Genomic DNA, 7,959 nt, shown 5'->3' on the forward strand with positions numbered 1-7,959 from the left:
ACTCTTTATAGTATGGAGATTTCTGATATATATTCTGATAGCAAAAGCTGGTTTTACAGAAGATTTTTCTGCAAAAAATCTGATAGTTTGAATGATTTCTCTTTAAAAATCATTAACAGATTCTCTTAATCATTGTTGAGTATACTTGTTTATTATTTTCTGCACTTTCTCATTCTCTCAAGTTTTCAGAGTCATCTTTTATTAAACTGCTTGACTCTGTTAAGTTTAGAGAAATATTAAACTCTGACTTTTTCTAATTTAATTTATGTGAAAATCAATCCATTGTAGTTTGCCAATCTATTGAAAAAATCTGGTCTAATTTTCTAGATTTCTAGCAAGAAAAAATCTAGTGTTTCTATCTGAAATATAATTAAAATGTCTTCTATCTCTGATTTTTCAATGAATTCTAGTGACATCAGTTGCAAAAACAATCACAACTCAGTCAACTTTGTCAATTCTACAACATCTACTACAACATTCAATACAACAGCTAATACAATATCAATTTTAATTTCAAACAAATCACCCAAAATCTTCTTTTATTTTTTTAATAATTCTTTCTTCTTATTCTTCTCCTTCTTCTCCTCTTCCTTCTCCTCCTTCAATTTGAAACTCAAAGAGATTCTTCAAAAACTGGCACTGGAATTCAAAAATGAAAATCATGTTCTTATTTAAAAAGAATTAAATTCATGTGTTCTTAATCTGCAAAAGATTCTCTTCTTCTATAAATCTGAAGATATCTCCATTTTTCAAGATTCTTTAATTCAGAATCTGGAAAAAAGACTTGAAAAACTTAAAAATATAAAAAGTAACTCTACTGCTACTAAAAATTAAATATCTTCTAAATCTTCTGTCTCTATCTCTGCTTCTGTCATCTTCTCTTCATCATTCTCTTATTCAGAAGTACTGAAGAAAGATTTATGTAGCAAAACAACAAACTCTACATAGTCTTCAACTTCAAATACTTTAATTAAAAAGAAAACAACAAAAACAATCTGCTGAAGAAAAGACTTGTGCTTAAAACTACTGCTGAAATCAGCAAGGGAATTCATGAAAAAGTCTACTTTGTGAGAAACAGAATTAATAATGCTTTTATTAAAGCAAAATTAATCTCTAAATCTGTAATTTTCACAATTGCAAAATTCTTCAAAAATCTTTCTGTTATTCTTATAATTACTGATGAATTCTCTGCTGATTTTCTACAAGAATATAAATCAATCTGACAAAATACTTTCTCTGACTTTATGGATTTTGATTTTGATTTCAAGAATTCAAAATCACATAAAGATGAACAATGGGGACTTTTCATTATTCATAGTATTTTTACTGAAGTATTCAATCATGAGACTGATCTTCAACTACTGAAGAATGAAATAGAAATCTTTAATTCTATCATTCTAAAAAGATTATCTCAATGGCTTACTTCAGCTGAAAATAGAAAGATAAAAAAGCATGCTTCTGTTGTTTATCATGTTCAAGATACTGAGATTGCAAAATCTTTAAAGAAAATCAATATTGCTGATTTAAATCTGTCAGTTTATCAGTATTAAAGCATCAAGCAAATCAGAACAAGTTACAAAAGCACATATTCAATATTTTAATTGCTATATGCATGGTCATCTCTCTCTCAACTGCAAAAACCAAACAAAATGTGGAATATATGCTAAATATCATGCTACAAAAATGCATTATTCTTCTTCTTGTGATAAAAAGAGAATTTGCACTCACACAGCTTTGAAATGTGCAAATTACTTCAAATCTCATACAGCAAATAGTACTGAGTGTGTTTTCTCAAAATCTCAATTTTTCTAAAGTAATAAAGAAAATTCTACAGTCTTCTTAATTACTATTTCTGATGAAGAAAGAACAGTCTTCAATTCTGCTACTCTTAAATCTAAAAGAATTCATGAATCAGATTCTGAAGATGAATCTCAATCTGTTCAAACATTGAGTAGAAAAAGAATTGAAGTACAAATTTTCAAAAGATATTAATAAATAAGAATAAAAAATCATCTTCTTCAAAATTGACCTTTCTTCAAAATAATGTGGGGAAAAATCAAAATGTAATGCATATATGTCTAGATATTGGATTTGAAAATCAAATAGATTTTCTATTGCTTCAAGAATTTTGGATGAATAAAGATGATAACTTTACTATTTCTCATAATGCTTACTACTGCATTCTTTCTGAAGATAAGCAGTTAAGAAGTAGAGTTTTGTCATTTTTGCTAGAAAAATGTAAGTGGTAGATGTTAGAGTTTGTTTCACTAACTAATCTATGCTCTATTGACAAGAAGAATTGCTTAAGAAAAGAAAGAAAAAGAGAAAGAGAATGATGTCAAAGTGTGTGTGCTTTTATGAAAGCAAGAATAGACTAGTGGATCTTGATTGAGAATCTGATTGATTGAACACATCAGCTGTCAGTAAGCACTGTTAAGAGCTGTTGAGTGTGATCAGAAGATTGCTGAGTTGTTGAGTCTGATGATTCATTAAGAGTTCTCTATCAGACATCAGTCTGTCACATTATTCTCTTCTCAAGTCAATGCTTGAATATCATCTATGATGCTTTCTGATTGCTTTTGAGACTCTCATCAGTCCAACATGATTGTGTTCTCTAATGCTCTAGCAGACTCCCACATAGATTGATTTCATCCCAGTCCATTTCATCAAGTATCTTCCATTGAGTGTCTATTTTCTTTTCATCAACAATGTTCTCAATCTCTCATTTCTCATGTTTATCATCTCCATACTTGTTATTGACTAGTGTTGATGGTAGCTGAGGCTTGTGTACAATTTGTGAAGAAAAGAGATTCTTGAATGCTGATTGAAGGAGCTGAATGTTAAATATATTATGAATTTCTGAGAGAATGTTAAGATGATAAACATGTGATCTGATAATTTTAATAATCATGTACTTGATATTCTTCATGTCAAGTTTCTTACTTGATCTGTCTGTTCTTACATTTTAAAGATTCAGTCAGATCTTGTCTTTTATCTTATAGCTGTAGAATGTCTCTCACTTTTAATTTATATACTGTTTCTGTAATTTCTGAACAGTAATAATAGCAGTCTGTACAGTCTTCTGTGTGTCTCAGAGTTTTCTAACTATTATCTCTTCTTGCTGTGTTGAGTTTTAATGATTCTCTGTTGCCAAACTTGAGAGCTTCTCTGTCAGTTCTAATGGTTTGACATTGTATTCATGAGCAAGAAAGAAGAATGAGAATTCAGTTGATTTTGCTTCTTAATCATTAATTGTCAGTTCTTCTATTGAAAGTCAACATTTTCAGTCTGATTTCATGTGATCAATATACTTCTGTAGAAATGTCTCAAGAATCTCATTCATTTTCTCTATTAATCTGTCTGTTTCTGAATATCATATGATTGAAAGTCTCCAGATTATATGCAGAAGTTGACAGATTCTCTTTCATATCATTTCAACAAACTGTAATCTTCAGTCTGATACAATCATGTCCAGTAGATTATAATGCTGATAGACTGATTGAATGAATATTTCTGTAACTGAGTCTGCTGTTTTCTTTGTGCAGAACTCAAAAATCACTCTCTTTATGAGTTAATCTGTTATAATTATTATATTTGTGCAGCTGTCTGATTCAGATAGTTCAGTAATAAAATCTATTGAAATCTCATATCAGAATCAGTCAGTGATTAACAGTGACTTCAGTAAGTTCTGTTATTGAGTCTTTCATGAGTTAGCTGATCTACAGATGTCACAGTTTCTCACAAATTGATAAATATTCTGATAACAGTCTGATCAGAAGAAGCATCTTTCAATTATTATAATTATAAGATTCTGTCTGAAGTGACTGATGATTACTGAGTTGTGAGTATTCTGAATGATTTGTGTGTGTAAAGATTCTGAATCAGATATCATTTGATGATCTTGGTAACAAATTTCATCACTCTTAATTAAGTACTTATTTATTGATAGCTTGAATTCTGTTGTTGCTGGAAACTTTCTATCATTTCTTTTAATAGTTTTAATGACTTTCTGAAGCATCTGATTCTTACTGTATATTTGTTTTCAGAGATCTTCTAGATTCTTCTTCTCTCTCATATTCATTAATATGACAATACTATCATTAATCTTCTTCACAGTCATGAGTTTAACTTTAAGATTAAAAGATTCTTTATCAATCATCTGTGATTGCAGCAATATCATATTTTAATAATTAATTCACTTATCAGCTTTCTTAAGCATGTTCTGCTCTTATCTTAATAGTACATCTGCAAGTGTGTTCTCCTGTTCAGAATGATATTTGATGATGAAGTTAAATCAACTCAAAAACTCCACTCATCTCATTTGATGTTCAGTTAAATGCTGAATTGTTATAAAATACTCAAGATTCTTATGATCTGTTATAATCTGAAACTTGTCAACACTTCAGAGCTTGATTTTTTACTTCTTCAGATAATATATGACTGTCAGAAGCTTCTTATTGTGAATTTTATAATTATATTCAGCTGATAGATTCTTCTTCAAGAAATATGTGCATGATTGTAGAAACTTATTATTGTCATATTATATTAGAGAGTCATCTGTCACATAGTCAGAAGAGTTAGTCTTGATGATAATTTTCTGATCAGAATTAAACTGTAGCAAGATCTTATCAAATGTGAACATATTCTTTAACTTCTTGAAGACTTTATTTGCATTCTCTGTTCATTTAAAAACTGCATTCTTTTTTATCAGAGTGACAAGAAATGCCATCAGAATTGAGAAATCTTTTATAAATTATTAATAGAAGTTGACAAACTTCAGAAAGCTTCAAACACTCTTAACAATCTTTAATGCTGCTCATTTCTGAATAGTTTTAATCTTCTTTAAGTTTATATATACACTCTTTTCTGCTTTAATAATGAATTTCAGATATATTGTCAGCTTTGTCTCAAACTCACATTTGTCAATTTCAATCTGTAAGTCAGTCTGATAAAGTCTCTTCAGAATCTGTTGAATATGATCTTGATGCTGATTCAATAATTTATTAATAAAAATAAGAATATCATCTAAGTAAGCTGAACAAAACTCATCAAGATACTCATGAAGTGTTCAGTTTATATACTTCTGAAAGATACTTGATGTGTTTATTAGTTCAAATGGAGTCATCAATGATTTGAAAAGATTATATTCTATTCAGAAGACTGTCTTTCATTCATCATCTTCAGCAATTCATATATTATAAAAGACTGTGATGATGTCAAGCTTGATGAATCACTTTGCAGAGTCTATACATTGCAGAGTTTTATTAATTAATGACAATAGATATTAATCTTTCTTGATTATTTAATTTAAAGCTTAATAATCTACACAAAATTAAAAATCTTCTTCTGACTTTTTTATAAAGAGAACTGAAGCTTCTGCTGGTGAACTGCTCACATGAATAAATTCTTTATCAAGATAGTCAGTAAGAGTTTCTTTAAGTATTAGAAGTTCATCTCATTCTATAGTATGGAGAAGTTCTCAGAGTGATGTTACTTCTTTCTCATTTTCATTCTTCAGCAGCTCAATATCATAATCAATATCTGACTCTCAAAAATCTGATAACTGCTTCATCTTCTTCTAATTAAAGACATTAAGAAAGTTTCTATAGTGCTCTGACAACTTCTTTTTAGAGTTTTTTTTCTCTTTCTTCATATTGAGTGTTTTCTTTATATTAATTATAGAAATCACAAAAACTTCAGTCTTTTCTCTCTTTGTCTTTCTTGCTCATATTGAGTAGGCATTTGCTAATATTTTCTGAATTTTAATCAACAGAAAGTTTATTGAGAATCTTGTGATCATACTTTTATTTAATCTTCATAATGCTCTATTTGACATATCAATCATTACTTCATTTTCTTTCATCCATCCTAATCCAGCAATCATATCATACTTTATTGCAGGTGACATATAAAATCAAGTCTTTTGAATTGAGCATTCATTAATATTAATTAAGATTCTTGCAATCTCTCAAATTTATTTTTCTGTTAGACCAGCAATCTCTCTCAATTCTCAGAGTTGACATTCCACATGAAGAGTCTGACATTATGAAGCAAAGTGAGATGAGATAATTTCATAAACTTAACAGCCACTATCAATTAAAGTTCTTACTACATACACTTTATTAATAATGACATCAGTGACTAAGAGGAGGCTATTCATTCTTCCCTCTGCAGCTTTTACTTTTTATATCAGATTTCTACTAGATTCTTGTCTGCAATTTTTAACAAGAGCAACTAGTTTTTCAACTTATTCTCTTCATCTTCATGATCTGACATAATTGCCAACAGGTTTGATTCTGCTGTCACAATACTCACTGCATTTAATTGAATAGTTGAAAGCAGTCTACAGATTTTAAGAAGATGCTCTTTTAATTCACAACAGAAGCAGAAGTTATTCTATTAATACTTATTAATTTTCTGTTGATTAACTTATCTGACATGTTGGAATTCTTCTTGTGCTGTGTTGATATTTATTAAGTCTGGTGGAGAAAGAGCAGTGAGAAGAATTGAGACTGATTAAAAAATATTTAAAGAATCATTTCTTACTTGTCTCATCTTTCAGAGATGATTGACATCTGCTGTCTGATGATCAATCACTCTTAATTATTTACAGTACTTCTTGTAGAACTTCTTTTTCTGCAGTTTAACTGTTTAATTCAGCAGATTCAGATAGATGACAGACTTCAGATAGATCTTTTTAATTTTATCATCTCTAGCAGCATCAGTCTCAAGAAGCAGCTGATTAAACTCTGTTAAAAACTGTATAAATGAAGTGTTGTCTTACTTAATCTGATTCAGTTTTGATAAGATCTTGTCTCTTCATGCAAAGTCTGCAAATGAGAGTCTCATCTGACTGATAAAGACATCTGATATGAATGCTGTCATACTTTAATTCTCTTCTATCCACACTAGCATTGCCAGTGCTGCTATTTTCTCAAGTTGAGAGTTTATATAAATAATCTTCTCATCTGAGTTGAGCAAGTACTCATAATCAATCTCAAACTTGTTTCTGAGCATCATTTTAAAGCTAGAGTAAAAACTCAGATTGCTTTCATCAAAGACTGCTGGATTGGACAGTCTGGATTGAAGATGAGAAGCCACTACTGACACTAATATTAAATCTGATGCTGAAGCTGACAGATGTTCTGATATCAGCTGTTCAAGTCTCATGATTATTTTCATCTGCTGTCAATTTGCTTCTAATAGAATTCAATTTGTATTCTGTAATGCTCATAAAACAAGTTGATATCTTTTTTTCATTGCTCTTGCTCATGCAGGCATTTCTTTATTTATTCTTTCATCATTATGCTCTGATGTGTGAGCAAACATTTTTTCTTAATGATTTTATGATAACTCACTTTGTTATCATTTCAATGTGATTTACAATAATTCTCTTTATTATTATCTCAATGTCTGTTTTTCATTTCTCAACAGCAGTGTATTAGCTCTGACAGCAACTGACTTTTCAATATAATTTACAATAATCTGCTTCATTACTGTCTCAATATCTGTTTTTCATTTCTCAACAGTAGTGTATTAGCTCTGACAGCAACCAACTTCCAATATTCAATGTTCCAATGATTAATGTCCAATTGTTCAATGTTTGACATCTCAATATTCAGCTTGATTATAATCTGTGAAGAGATTCTTTCAACAATTTGCTCTAATCTCTTTTATCTTGCTCCAATTCTCTTTATCTGATGAAGAACTTCTCTCACAGGAAGATTGAGACAAGCAATTTTAATATAAGCAGTAGATGTTAGAGTTTGTTTCACTAACTAATCTATACTCTATTGACAAGAAGAATTGCTTAAGAAAAGAAAGAAAAAGAGAAAGAGAATGGTGTCAAAGTGTGTGTGCTCTTATAGAAGCAAGAATAGACTAGTGGATCTTGATTGAGAATCTGATTGATTGAACACATCAGCTGTTAATAAGCACTGTTGAGAGCTGTTGAATGTG

The sequence above is a fragment of the Uncinocarpus reesii genome, genomic scaffold (assembly GCF_000003515.1).
Source record: "Uncinocarpus reesii 1704 scaffold_4 genomic scaffold, whole genome shotgun sequence".
Taxonomy (NCBI): domain Eukaryota; kingdom Fungi; phylum Ascomycota; class Eurotiomycetes; order Onygenales; family Onygenaceae; genus Uncinocarpus; species Uncinocarpus reesii.